The 14,775-nt window shown below is 53.1% G+C and overlaps 1 long non-coding RNA gene across 1 annotated transcript; it reads right to left on the bottom strand.

Annotated features, from left to right (window-relative positions):
* Window positions 1-999: 999 nt before the first annotated feature.
* LOC137467958 (uncharacterized) lies at window positions 1,000-2,121 on the bottom strand. Its single transcript, XR_010995683.1, has 3 exons — window positions 1,915-2,121; window positions 1,451-1,568; window positions 1,000-1,073 (listed from the first exon to the last, which is right to left on the bottom strand). It is a non-coding gene; the product is annotated as an uncharacterized lncRNA (long non-coding RNA).
* Between the last annotated feature and the right edge of the window lie 12,654 nt (window positions 2,122-14,775).

Raw genomic sequence — 14,775 nt, 5'->3', positions numbered from 1 at the left:
CACAGCCTGCTCTGTGATGTCACATAATAAACCAGTGATGTCACAGCCAACTGTATGATGTCACAACCTGGTCTGTGATGTCACACAACCACAGAATCACAGAATTGCTGGGTTGGAAGAGACCTTTAAGGTCATCAAGTGCAACCCATGCCCTAACACCACCTCAGCTAAACCATGGCACTGAGTGCCACATCCAGTCTTTTTTTAAACACATCCCACAATGGTAACTCCGCCACCTCCCTGGACAGACAATTCCAGTACTCTATCACCCTTTCCATAAATAACTTTTTTCCTAATATCCAACCTAAATTTCCCTTGGTGCAGCTTAAGACCCTGTCCTCTGGTCCTGTCAGTTGCTGTGAGGAGAGAGACCGACCCCCACCTGACTGCAACCACCTTTCAGGGAGTGCGGAGAGTGATAAGGTCACCTCTGAGACTTCTCCAGGATAAACAACTCCAGCTCCCTTAGTCATTCCTCACAGGACTTGTGTTCCAGACCCCTTATAACAGATAAGAGAAGTCTCTTTGTTCATCATTAAACAGGAACTCAGGCAAAGGAAGAGGTTTTTTGTGAATAACAGGAAACCCGAGGATATGCTGACTCCTTAGTTTGATGGTACAACGAGGGTCGGGAGGTGTGTAACCATCTATGGAAAGATTGTTATAGGGTCATAAACCCCCAGCGAGGAAGAGTAGGAGAGCCTTCAACCAGACGACCACCAGAGAGCAGGCGGTGACCCCCATAGCAACTGGAGGCACACGCACAGAGTACTCCCGGAAAAGCCACAAACGCGGAAGAAGGGGGAGAATAAAGGACCGTGGGAAAAGGGAAGCGGTGTGAGCCTTGGCGGAGCACTGACTCCCCGGCTGCACCCAGCGCTGTTTGCTTGTCATTGCTTGCTGTAATCAATAAAATTCTTTTTATCAATCCCTAAAGGATCAGACAAATTATTTACTTTAACTTATAACACGCGTTCCCTGCTCTTGCTGCTGCCCCATCTTCAAAGCCTCTCCCTCGGGCTCTTCCTCCTGTGCAGAGCAGCTCTCCTGGACAGGGACGGCAGATGGCACAGCTGGGAAGCAAAGGGAACACTGAGTCAGTATGGGGACGTTTTCCTTGGCAGCAGCTGCACTTCCATCAGGGAAGGGAAGATCTCACAGCCTCCCCAGGAGGGTTAGAAAGAAAAAGCAGCCGAGCGGGCCAGGCTGCGGTGAGCGCAGCCGCGGCGGGACTGTCCCGCAGCCCCGGCAGCCCGGCACGGCCGGCACAGCTCCCGGGCCCTGCCGGCACAGCTGCCTTGCCCAAGGACAGCCCCTGTGCCGGCCGGGGCAGCTGCGCTGAGCAGCCCCAGCACGGGCAGGGCCCGCTGCTGCCCCGCCGGGCAGTGCCCACGGCCACAGCCCACGCCACCCTCAGCCCCACCCTGCCTCCCCGGCCCTGGGGCCTCACCCGGGCTCTCTCCAGCGTGGCAGCAGCAGGTCCCCGTTCCCTGCTCTTGCTGCTGGCCTTCAGCTTCTCCCTGCTGGCTCCCGTCAGTCTCTGGCTGTCCTCGAGGTCTCCACTGCAGCTGTGGCAAAAGCGGAGGCTCTGCAACTGGTTCCAAGGCCTGGCAGAGCTGCAGTCCCGGAGCCCTCTGTGCTCCCTGCCGGCCCCCTCCATCCCCTCAGCCCCGCCATGCTCTCGGCAAAGCCCCAGCCCCCTTCAGTTTCTTCAGCCCCTCACAGTCCTCTCAGCCCCTCAGTCCCTTCTGACCCATCCCGTCCCCCTAGACCCGCCACCCCTCGGCCAGTGCCACTTCCCTGTCACCTCAGTGCCACCATCGCCCTCGGCTGCCCCACAGCCCTCAGCCCCAGCAGCACCTCAGGGTCACCGTCCCTTCAGCGTCACCGCCCCCTCAGCCCCCTCAGTCTCACCGTCCTTCAGCAGCTCCTCAGGGGACAGTGCCTGGGGCCACCGGCAGCTCCCACCGCTCCAGGGACACCCGGGGCTGGAACTGCTGCTCCGCCCGGCCCGGCCGCCAGCTCGGACCCAGCACAGGGAGAGGGGACACAGGGGGCACGGGGGAAAAGCAAGAGGTGAGGGAGGAAGCAGAGCAGGGGAAGAGGTTAAAAAGAGGCCTACGCCTATACAGATGTATAAAAAGAGGCCTACACCTATATGCATGTGTAAATGTAACTACGGACATCTACAACTATAACTGCACATCTAAAAATGTAAATATATACACCTAAAACTAAAAATAAATTAACTAGACAAATCTCTTTCTATGTAGATGGATAAATATAACTACATAAACCTATAAAGACAACCTCATATATCAATAAATAGAACTATACACATCTAGAAATATAACTAGAGACAGAGGAATTCTACCTGCCCAATGGTCACAGGCTCTCCCTCTGTCTCTTCCTGGCACACAGGGCAGCCCTCCTGGACAAGTTGATCACATGGGATCTGGGAAGCAAAGGGAACACTGAGACAATACTGGCCCTTGTTCAAGCGCCCCTTGAGCACCAATTGTCCTTCTATCAGGGACATTAAAAGATGGCCTGAAAGGCAGACTCTCACTTGGCAATTTGAAGCCTGCTCTATAAAGAACAGGGATCCTTCCAAGTTTTCAAAACGGAACTGTGTAAAGTATTTAAGTATTCTAATAAAGTCTCAGCACCCACAGTGCAAATGGCACCCACGAGAGCTTGAAACACAGACAGTCCCAGTGACACAGAGACCACAGTCCTCACTGAAATGGCTGAAGGCTGCTGGGGGCTGAGGTATGAACCAGACTGAGACACCCAGCTTGGTGGCACAACTCCCACAAGGTCAGGTTTATTCCCTGCTCTCTTGCCACAGCAGAGGACTCAGTGCCCAAGCCTCTGGCGAAGCGTGGAGGGCAGGGCTCGGGCAGGTTGTGCATGTGCCTTTGAACTAAAGGCACCAGGAAGCACCAACCCTGCAGACAAGAACTCAACTCTTCTCGTCTCCCTTCCTGCCAGAGGCAGGCTCAGAGCAGCCGTCTCACACCTCTCTAAACCAACGGGGGCTCTGTCCTTACCAGGCTCCTCGGGCTCTGGGGAACTGTTCTCGCAGCTCTCGGTGCCAGATGAAGTTTCCTCTGCTGCAGCCCCGTTCACAGGCTCCCCTCCTGAAGACTCAGGGGCAACATTCATATTGCCCTTGAAAGAACAATAGAAAAAAAGAAAACTAAAGATCATTCAGTATTTTGCTGGAATCACATCAAGGATACGGTTACTCTCCTTCTCCATGTAACAGCGTTCAAAAGCTTTCAGCCCAGCCTCTTCCATTGCCCTCCAATGGGTTACCTGAGCAGAGGGAGACCTTTCAGGCAGGGATCTCCTGATCTCCCGGATCATTTGCTCGATGGCAAAGCCAAGATCCACTGGTGGCAACTGCTCTTCACCAGGTGCATTCCAGGCTGAGCTGGAGGCCGTCGATGCTGCACAACCTGCACTGCCAGGTGGAGCGCTGGGGGCTGAAGTGCCCGAGGTGGCTGCAAGAATCCAAAGACATTGGTCACACTCCACAACGTGGCTCTGGGACACAGATCTCTGTTGCTGCCTTGGATCAACCATCACAGGAAGCAGGCAGGAAAACCAGGCAGAGAATCTTTTGCCTTTCTAGGTGCCCCTTCTAAATAAGCTTGAGAATTTTGGGCCGAGAATGACAGAGCCTTGTGGAAAAATACTCCAAGCAGTCACTTTTCATGACCTTTTGGAAAAGCAAGGCTACAACTCTTTTCCTACCTCGTGGGTCGTAGGCTGGGGGCTGCTGCTCCCTGTGGAGCTGCTGGAAGCTGCAGGGCTGGATCCTGAGCACCTCCCGGTCGATCGGAGGCAGCTGTCCCCCGTAGAGCTGCTGGAAGCGGCTGCGAGGCCCCTCCCGCCCGAGCGGCAGCAGCGGCTCCCCGTAGAAACCGAAGAAGCCGCAGGGCGGGATCCGTAGCAGCTCCCGCTCGGCGGGCGGCGGCCGCTCCCCATAGAGCTCCTGGAAGCGGCTCGGCCCCTCCCGCCGGGCCGGCACCGGCCGGTCCCTGTGCAGCAGGTGGAAGCCGCAGGGCGGGCGCCGGGCCAGCAGCGGCCGCTGCCCGGGGGGCGGCTGGAAGCGGCCAGGCCGGGGGCTGCGCAGCTCCCGCCCGTCCGGCAGCGTCCGCTCCCTGTGCAGCAGCAGGAAGCCGCTGGGCGGGCGCCCGGGCGGCAGCGGCGGCCGCTCCCTGGAGAGCGGCTGGAAGCGACTGCGCCCGTCCCGCCCGTGCGGCAGCGGCCGCGCCCCGGGGAGCTGCTGGGAGCCGCGGGGCGGGCGCCTGCGGCCCTCCCGCCCCGCCGCCGGCCGCTGCCTGTTGGCCGCGCTCCGGCGCCTGATGCGGAGCAGGAGGTCGGGGCGGTCGCAGCGAAAGCAGGGGTTGCTGTAGTGGAGCCAAGCCCCGGCATCGCCCGGCGCAGCTGAGCCAACCCGGCCCGGCACCCTGTGGAAGCCGTAGCAGTAGAGCTGGCGCACGAAGCTGCGGAACTGCGTGGCCCTGAAGGTGTGCGGGGCCGGGCCCTGGGCGTCGCCCGGGCTGAGCAGCTCCCGCTCGAAGAGGGAGCGGTGGATGAGCAGCCCCCGGGCCCGGCTGTCCCAGCGCACGGAGCGGACGCGGGGGCTGTTCGCCAGGCGCCACAGCTTGGCGGGGAAGGCGCTGGCTCTGAGCCCGGCGGGCAGCGGCAGCTCCGCCATGGCGCCGCTCGCCGGCTGTCGCCACAACGGCCCCGGCGCAACGGCCGCGTGGGGATACCATAGGGACAGAGCCAACGCGGGGATTTGGAGCCTGGGGGTGCTGGCACCAAAGTCCTGCTCTTGAGAGGGGTGCAGGGACACAGGGGCTGTCAGAGGACAATGAGAGACAGGGGACATGAGGCCATAATGGGCCAAGCAAGATCCTGCCCAGCATGGCAGCAAAGACATTTCCTCCCCGTGGCCTTGGCACTCCAGGGCACCCCAAAAAGGGCCGAGGAGTCCTGTGTGTAACCAGGAGGGATGACTGACATCACTGTGGGTCCCAGCATTCCCCAGTCCCTTGCTGGCCATTCAGTGCACACTGGGGCCTCTGGGCATGTGTGGAACATGGGGATGGGGTGCACAAATGTAAAGGGGGACCCCAAAGTGGAAGGAGTGGAAGCCAAAATCGCTGGGTGGAGACCCCCAAAACGGAGGTGTGAGATCCCAAAATGGAGGGAGGAACCCACAAAATTGGGGCAACGCCCCAAAAACCCACATGAAGCTGTTCTCTCCCTCCATTGTTTACCAACAAGAGTTCCATCTACCAACTCTAATTTCAGCAAATAATTCCAAGTGTTTTAGCTGAAACTCATTCTGAGCAAACTTTGTAGAAGTGATCACAGAATCACAGAATGTTCTGTGTTGGAAGGGATCCACCGAGTCCAGTTCTGAAGGGAATGGCTTGCTGGCAGGGTCAGCACCAAAGACACCCACCCCAGCTTAAGGAAGAAGTGTCATTGACTGTAGGGCAAAGCAGCACAGAAGTACAAAAGGATAAGCTAAGCAATGCACCTGATTATTACTAGAAAAGATTGCCTGTAGGGATTCAGAAAGATACATCACCAGTTACCCTCATACTTGACCATTGTCCTGACACACACGTCAGCTGGGGATGCCCTGTCACACCAAGGGATTGGAGAAGCACTCCCAGTAACTGGGAATTCCTACGTGGTTCGCCCACCCTCAGGCGAGGCCGCCAACTTTGCGCCAAGTGAGAGGGCCCAGATTTTATACTGTTGAATAAACAAGCTACCACAACTTCTAGTGCGGGAACATCTGGTTTCATCCTCCTCTTGGCCAGGGCTCCGGGAGGAACTAAGGGAGTTTGCTTTGAGCCTACACCTTCAAACAAAGCCAGATAGAGATGTGATAAATGAATATGATTTGTGCCAATAATTGTAACTATATCGATATTTTAGAAAATATTTGTTAAAAAGTAATAGGGGAAAGTGATATGTAATTAGCATCACAAAACAGCTGTTTGCAGATGCTCATAAGATCCGGGGTGGAGTACAGAGATATTTTCGCACAAACGGCCTTGGGAAGGACAAAGCTGGGAAAAACTCCAAGAGTGGAATTGACATTGAGACAAATGAAAGTCCAGGCAACTTCTTCTTAGGTAAGATTGGCCTTGAAGACAATTAAGCTGCCCATATGGCCCTGGGCGCAAGGCTGGTGCCCCACAGGACATGGGTGCCACCCACGGTGGGGCACAAGGGGAAGGCTGAGGAAGCAGAGCCCAGAGACTGTGTGGGGGAAATAACAACAATTTTTTTTTTTTTCTAAAAATAAGGAGTTGAAGAGCCTTGCTAGTTCTGCTGGCAGGGGGGCCTCTTGCAGGGGTGGGGAGAGTTCGAGGCCTTTCTCTTTAGGGACCGCCGGGGCCACCCAGGCAAGCAGTGCCTGCCTTGGGTGGGACCAGAGGGTCTGAGGCTGGTGCTCTGGACAGATGGATCAGAGGGACGTGCCTCATCCTGGGGCTGGTCCTGCTCTGGGGACACCGGCACAACTGGGGGATGGCTTTGACCCCTGCTGGGGGTGGCCTCCGTTGTGGCAGCTTCCTCTTCTTCCTCTGTGGGCACTTGAGGGCTGCTGGGTAGAGTCCAAGAGCTGGATCTCGGGCTGTAAGGACTGGAGGAGTTGGGGTTGTTTGGGCTGGAGAAGCTGGGGGAACTGTGGCTGTTGGGTCTGGAGAGGCTGGGGGAGCTGGAGAAGATGGAACTGGAGCTGCTGGAGCAGCTGCTGGCTGCTGGGCTGTCATCCTCATCTGCGGCAGCGTGGGAGTGCAGCAGACTCTGGGCCCCTGAGCTGCAGTGTCTCACAGTGATGTCGATGGTGCCCTGGACCAGTGGCACTGTGTGTTCCTCCAGGAAGCCCTGCAGACTCTGGATCATGACCTCCTGGTCTGGCCCACACACACAGAGAACATACAGGATGGCACTCTGTGCTCCTTGCCATCCACCACTGCTCCCTTTGGATGGCCTCCATCCTCTGGTTCAGCCAAGTCCGCACAGGGTCCAGAAGTTCCCGTCATCGACGGAAAAGTCCTGCCCAGACCTTGGGCAGGACACCGCCGACAGCTCTGGCTGGTGTCTCCTGAGGAGAAGAGGGATGGGCCGGCACAGGGCCATGGGGGTTGTTCTCGTCCTGGCCGCCGGGAGCTCGCTCTGATGAGCTCGTGGCTGCTGGCAGCTGCTCAGGGGCTGTGATGACAATCTCTAGAGAGTCACCGGCATCATCAGAAAACCTGACAGTCTCTATTGCTCCTCTGCACAGTGGGATTTGTCTGTGCCCACTGCAGGATGCAGCTCCGGCAGAACTGGTGGCCACAGGGCAGAGTAGAAGCCACGTCATCCCAGGTGTCCTGGCAGATGGCACAGTTGCCATCTGTCTCTGTGGCCATATTTGGCTGCTGCAGCATGTTGGGGAGGGCTGAGGATCAGGAGCTGCTCTCTGTTGCCGGTGTCACAGCCTGCAGGAGAGGGGAGGAAGGAGAAGGACACCCTCCCACCTCCCTAAGGCCCTGTCACCTGCCCACGTCTGACCAGGGGACGTTTCCTGTCAGTGCTGCAGGTACGCTCTGCCCCAGCCAGGCAGGGCTGGGGAAACCCTGCTGGTTGCTCTGGGACTGCCACTGGGACCTGCCAAGAACGGGCACCACTCAGCACCAGAGAAACCTGGCTTGACCCTCCACACCTCGCAGTCAGGCTCGGTAGGAGTTCAGGCCAGAGCCAGACTGGCACCGGCTCTGCCCACGTCTGTATTTAAGCAGTGAGGGGGGACATGTCACAATCCTGCGCTCGGTGATGTCACCCTCCATCAGGAGGCCATGTCCACGCCAGTGCATGTTGATAGGAGAAAGAAGAAAACTTCTGCACTTCCATATTGCTCTGCCTTGGCCACCTGTGTCATGTGTCCATGGCCGTGTCTCATCCCTGCTCCTGACACCTTGCCTAGGTTTTCTGTGAGGAGTGGAGTGGTGGGAGCTGCCAGCATGAACGGCCTGTGGCTGGATGATTTCTCCTCCTGTCACTGCCTTTCTGTGGCAGTGCTGGGATTTGGAGAACCTGGGTGCTGGTGGCCAGCCCGGGGTGAGAGTGTCCCCCTCCGTGGGACAGGGTTGTGTCCCTGCTTCAGGGAGAAGCAGGAAGGAATGTTTTGCTCCAGCCCCATCCACTCCCGCTGGCACTTGCCCACAGTGCCGGGTCCCTCTGCACTTCCCAAGTTTCTGTGTTTCTGGAGTTCAGTGCCTTTGTGCTCCTTTCCAGAGCCTCAGGAACGACCTGGAGTTGCTGTCCCAGCAGAGTGGGGTACAAGGGCCAGAGGAACCCTGTCAGGACTCTGGAGAGCCCAGGACCCATCACCGCGTGGGCCATGCTGTGCCATCATCCCTTCCTGCCTCTGGCTGTTGTCATCCCTGAGAGTCATCAGCCCAAGCAGTTCTTTCTTCACTTGGAACTAACTGCTCCTGCTTTGAGGCTTGGCTGCTGTGAGGCAAGGATGCTGTGTGCAACCACCATGTGGCTCTGCCTCAGGGTGCAGAGATCTCTCTTCAAACCTGTGCAAATGGAGGATGTCCATTGCCATACTTTGGTGCCTAACAATACACATGGAAAAAGACGGAAGTTTTTTCATCAGGACTTCTTTGTGTTGTTATGGGGAGGGTGTTTCTCCTTGCTTGAGAAAGTGCCTCTTAAAATATGCAGTTATATTCCATTTCATTTGGAATTGGACTTTTAACGGTCTAAATGTGCAGGCAGCAGCTGGAATTTCAGAGTACCAAAATATTCCCTTTTTCCTGGGGTAACTAATGCACCCCAGGAGGTGCATTTCATGCTTTAAGAGGAGTCTTGGCCAAGGTGCTGGTTTGATCTTGAGTTCCTTGCACATCTGTGGCCCAGAATATCCCCCCATTAACTTGCTGCCATGATCCCATTTTCATTTCTTTTTCTCACCTGTCCCGTGGGCCCTGAAATGATGAAATGACAGAAAGGGTGGGGATGGAAGGGACCTTTAGAGATCATCTAGTCCAAGCCCCCCGCTATGCTCGGGGCCACTCTTCACTAGACCTCGCTCCTCAGACCCTCATCCAACCTGACCCTGAACACTCCCAATGAGGGCACATCCACAACAGCCATGGGCATCCTGTTCCTGACTTTCCCTCGAGCAGAGGGGCAGAACTCCCTCCCTTGACCTGTTGGACATCCCTCTTTAGACACAGCCACAGAGGGCTTTCAGGGCTGCAAGCACACAGCTCATAGCCAATGTTTCCCTCTCAAGGATCTCCCAGTCCTTCCCCACAGGGCTGCTCTCAATCCATGCATCACCCCTGCTGTTCTGCTAAGTTCTGGAATATGCCTTTCTAAAGAGGAGGCATTTCACACACTGGGAAAAAAGTTGTAGGTCTAAGGAAAGGAGGCAGAGCCAAGTGGTGGCATTGAAATACAGGTGAGGTAGACATTCCTCTTTGATGAGAGGAATGGTTTGCAGGTTTGGGGTGCAAAATGTAACATTTGGGGAAGGAGAAAAAGGCACAGAAATTCAGGCTTTCAGCAGCTGAGAGGTGGCAGTATTAGAACACGCAGCAGCTGGTGAAAGCCATCTCTCTCCTTCAGGTTCTCGCTGTGTGGGAAGGTGCTGGGAGTTGTGGTGGCTGCACTCACCCTTTGCTGGGAGGATGATCTGTACCAGGGGAGAGCAGAAAGCTGTCATGGTGAGCAGAACATGCGCAGAGCATTACAGTTCAGAGAATGATACTGACCCTGAAGTGCAAAAAGCTTGAAAGCATCTCATTCTGTGCAGCACTGTTGTACAAATTTTCTCTTCTAGAACATGCCCCTTTTCGTATTCTGCAGATGAATTATCTGGTTTTTATTGAATACATGGGGTTTTTTCTTAAGGTTTTTGGGAGAACTCTCAAGTTTACTTTTATTTGCAATTTACATCCAGCATTTATACAGGTTTTTTAAGTTGTTCTTTTGTAAATACTTGGGGAACAAATACCCAAACTTTTTTTATTCCTTTGGGATATTGTGATTAGTATTCTTAGAAAGAAAACTTGCTGAACAAGTGTGATAACACAGAGAGCAGGAAAACAGAGATATAAAGGAATGAAGATTGTAAAATTGCGCTGTGCGGAAGAGACCCACAGACAACCACTGTAAACACAGCTGAGAGATTCAGCTTGGAGTAGAGTGGAACTCATTCACTGAAGATCTCTGGTGCACAGGAATGCAAAGACTGAGGAGAAAAGGAGAAAGTCATTCAGTCATTTAGACTCCTGGAAGCATTGTCTAGAGATCTAAAAAGCTATTACATTACAAACCTAAAACATCCCCAAATGGATTGATAAGTGTGATGTGCACATCTCTGCTGTTTTCAGAGTCAATGAAAGTGACAATTAGGAATGGGAACCCAGATTTTTATCTCCATTACTCTAACAACACCTTAACGAGGCACTTTAGGAGCTGAGCACTAACATTCTCACCCTGCTGTATTTCCTTTACATTTGAATACAGGCTGGTAGGAGAAGAGATCTGGCTCTAATTGCTCCCCAAGTTAGCTGTTGCACTTTCAGGTTAGGAGTACGTGTAAAATTCAGCTAATCACACTCTCTATCCATGAATATTCCACTACTGAACTGACATACAGAAACATCCTTTTTCTCTTTGTACCTTCCTAAGTGGTGCCCTAATTAACAGGAGACTTGTGTAAATCACACAGGGAATCACCAAAATTGCTGAAATTGACTCTCAATTTCATTAAAAAGGCTTCTGAGGAAAGGCTTGAAAGGATCGCTAAACAAACTGAAACTTGGAAGAGAAACATGCATTTTAGCACTGATCAAGAGAAAATAAGAATAAATCCTGTCAAAATTGCAAGTAGGAGATAAGGAGAAAGACAGGAAGCACAGGGAGAAAAAGGCCCTGTCAGATGACCTGTGGAAGGTAACTTTGTGCCCCAGCACTGTTGAGGACGTTCCCTGCCATTGGTGCAAGCAGCTGGAGACATAAATACTGATGGATTTGGGGGCTACAATCTTGGTAGTGCAGTGTCGCCGTAGAGCAGGACGGGAACGAAAATGACTCCAAATCAAAGGCAAAGAGAATGAACTCTGATTTATTTCAAATGCACCTCTCTATTTATAGAGAACATCATGTGGACTAATTTCATTGGTCCTAGAGTAAAAACATCTCACACCATTGGTGTGCAGTGAATGACGCACGGTGGCAGAACCTATCTATAAACAATGTGAACAACAAGAGAGATTAGAGAATTATTTACATTCTTTCCCAACTGTCTCCCAGGCTCTCGCCTGGTGAGAAAATCTTCTCTTTTTCTCTCTGACTGAACTGAGAATATCCACAGAGGACATCGTTTGGGACCAGCTTTTCTTCCAGCAGGGGATGGCGTCAGGTGGGTCCCAGCTGCTTGGCATGGTGGGATCAGAGCTTTGGGGAGATGGCAGCGAGCACAGGAGCATCCTGCTCTGGGCAGCTGCTGAGGGCTGGATGTGCCGTGGCTGGCTGCAGGCTGGGCACATGTCCTGCCCTCCTGCTCTGCTCCCAAAGGCAGCAGGGATGGGCAGCTCTGGGCACAGCTCTGGGCACGGCCAGCATGGCCTGGGCACCGCGGGCGGCTGGGACAAGGGGACAGGAGCCTTCAGCTGACGGGCGCTTTCTGGTTTCTCTCCTTGCAGCCGGGCTCTGCGGGTGCTGAGGCTGCTCTGGGCTCTGCCAGGGCTCTGCTGGAGCTCAGCACCAGGCCGCAATCAGCCAAAGAAGAAATGGGGTGACCTGCAGCACAGACCTGCTGGAGCACTTCAGCAACACAGCTCAAGTGTGCAGAGTGTACACCTCCCAGGGAAAACATGACACCACCCCAAAATAAACTTGTTCAATAACTTCTGAAATGAAATCAATCTGGGATGACCCCAAATGACATTTTGCAGCTTGCTCAAGCTGTAGCTCAGCCCTTCTCTGAACAGTTCTGTCCCCCACCTGCCTTTTACTTCCCAACTGCTCCCTCTTTTCCCCCAGTGAGTTCCCAGCCCATGGCAGTCTCCACCACACTGTTGCCTTCCTTGGTGCCCCTCACCACGAGGAAGGCTGAGCCCTAGGCTTAGGGACTCATCCTGTCACAGGCTGAGGAGCAGCAATGTCTCAGAGGTGCAGTGGGATTTTAGTGTCATTCAGAGCTGCTCTCCAGCCCTCAGCTCTCCTCACTGCTGAGTTCCCACTCCCTTGTCCTCGTCCTTGCAGCAGGATGAGCTCTGTGAATCCCCTTGAGCCTCCCCACTCTTCCCAGCGCACGCACCCACCTCAGTTAGGCTGAAGCTGCAGCTTCTCTGTCTCCTGTGGCACACCAGTCCAGTCCCCTGTGCGGGGAGCCCCAGCCCCAGAGCACAGCACTCAGCAGTGCACTCCGGGCTGGAGCAGCTGCCCTGCAGCCCTGGCTTGGCTGTTTGTGGCAAGGGAATGCTCCCTGTTTGCAGCTGTCCCTGCAGGATGGCCCCAGGGCAGAGCCCAGCCGGGCTCCCACTGCAGCCCCTGAAGCCTGGGGCAGACAGTGGTCCCAGAACTGAGGTTCACGGGGAGCACACAGAGCATTTCCTCCACTGTTGCATCAATGCTCATTGTGTTAAGAATACTTCTAGTAGAGGTATTACAATTTTCTAAAACACACTGTCGTAATAGGGTTCTCTTCATAAAGTCCTGTACATCAGCTAAATTAATAGCTTCGGTCACCCAGTCCACAAAGGAAGTAAAAAGCTCATTTCTGCCTTGCTTAATAGACATAGAAGAAGGAGATACTGGTTTTGTCCTAACCTTGGAGATTGCTTCTCCAGTTAATTGTATGGTAGCTTTTCATACTTTAGCCCCTACTTGTGCCTGCATTTCAATTGTAGTGAATTGCCCAACACTTATTAATTGTGCAACAGTTACCCCGAATAAGGGCTCATTCTGCTGTCGTGGAGTCTTTGCAAAATGATTACATAATTTATGCTAGTGGGCTTGCCACAGCATTAACTGAGACTGTGTCATAATTATTCTTATGATACTTTTAATATCTTTTGGAAGAAGCAAACCTGAGCCCCATATAGAATTAAGCATTTGCTTTGCAGGTTCCCCGTGTAGCCCACAGTCATTAACTGTGGCTCTCAATTGTGAAAGCAATTTCCAATCCACAGGATGATAATTGGTAGTTTCTCCCCCTCCTGCATTCGGTGTATAAGCAACAGGAAAAGCTTGGCAATCTATGTCAGTAATAGTAGAACACGTCATAATCTTTATTACTTATTGCTTCTTTTTGGATACTCAACCAATTCATTCTGTGTATTCCTGGTAAATTTTTAGGATGTTCTTGCTTTAAAGGATTACTAGCAGATGTCACTAAAACTCTTTTGTGGCTGTTCTGAACAGTTTCATCCTGCAGCTGCTTTCTTTTAGCCTGTGGAAGTCCTTCACCATTTATTACTGATTGTTCATTCCCGGGGAGGGGATCTGTGTCTGACTGAGCAGCATTAAAGGCAGGATTAAAAGCAGGGGGAGCAGTAGGTTGCTTATCACTCGATCTGCTCTTAATTTCAATAATATTTCCTACTGGAGGAATAGGATTGTAATCAACCTCTAAAGAATGCATTCCTGGTTTAACCCCTTCTAAAGTGGCAGTAGCAACAGCAGCAACTTTCTTTTCTGCTTGATACTTCTGCAAACAATTTATGACTGAGCGCCACGACCTCATTAGCTCTCGGGCAGCCTTATCATCATCAATCACCTTAAACTAAAGAATGTTCTCTAATTCACGCCACTCTTTCTCATCAAAGAGATCCCCCGAGGCTTTAAATAAGCCTTGAGCCCGACCATAGGTGTACAAAGCTGGCGGATCTTTATCTAAATCTATGTCAGCTAAATCACGTTTCTGTAAGTAATTGAAGAGCTACTTCGCTTTCCATAATCTGACCCTTAAGTGCAGCCTTTGTACCTTGCAAGCCGGCAGCTCTTCCCCGGATGGCAAGTCTTGCTCTGACCCAGGCTCGAGAGGACTCCTTATGCCAGCATCGAGTAGACTTTCAGCCCTCTGAACACTGCATATTCGGCGCTGCTCCGGGCTCACCGCCTTAGTCAGAGAGGCACCAAGACCCCTGAGGGTTGCAAGGGTCCCTGTTCTGGGTGCCAAGATTTGCCGTGGGCAGTGAGGGAAGACAAGCACACAATCAATATGATTGATAAGCAAGCTCTGATTTATTCAAAGATCCTGTCAGTTTATACAGTCTTTCACAAGCAATGTTAGCAACAAGCTCTCATTGGTTAATTCATAAAGGTTCATTGTTACATGTTCTCCTACGTGCAGTTTCAGCTGCAGCTAAGTGTTTCATCTGCTAGCTTGATATATTTTACTTTGCTAGGTACATCTTGTTTTACATCCTGTTCTTGTACAACTCATATCTCAAGGATATGCTGCTTTTTTGCTATCTGTACATGCACAGTGTACTGTTCCTAGGCTAGGCACAGTGCTGTTTCCCAGACCCAGACACAATGCTGTTCCCAGGCCAGTTTCCCAGGCCAGAGCTCCTCCCGGGCACAGAGCTCAGGTCTGGGGTCTCAAACAGAGGATTGCTGGAACAATTGTTCCATCGATCCATGACCCTGTTCCTGCAGCCATTCCCCAACACCTGGTGAAGCTGTGAGAGCTGCTGCTGAAGGTGTGTCCTCCTCTGC

Source organism: Anomalospiza imberbis, unplaced genomic scaffold (assembly GCF_031753505.1).
Source record: "Anomalospiza imberbis isolate Cuckoo-Finch-1a 21T00152 unplaced genomic scaffold, ASM3175350v1 scaffold_90, whole genome shotgun sequence".
Lineage (NCBI taxonomy): Eukaryota > Metazoa > Chordata > Aves > Passeriformes > Viduidae > Anomalospiza > Anomalospiza imberbis.
Note: the sequence above shows the minus strand (reverse complement) of the source record. Positions and strands in the feature narration are given on the sequence as shown.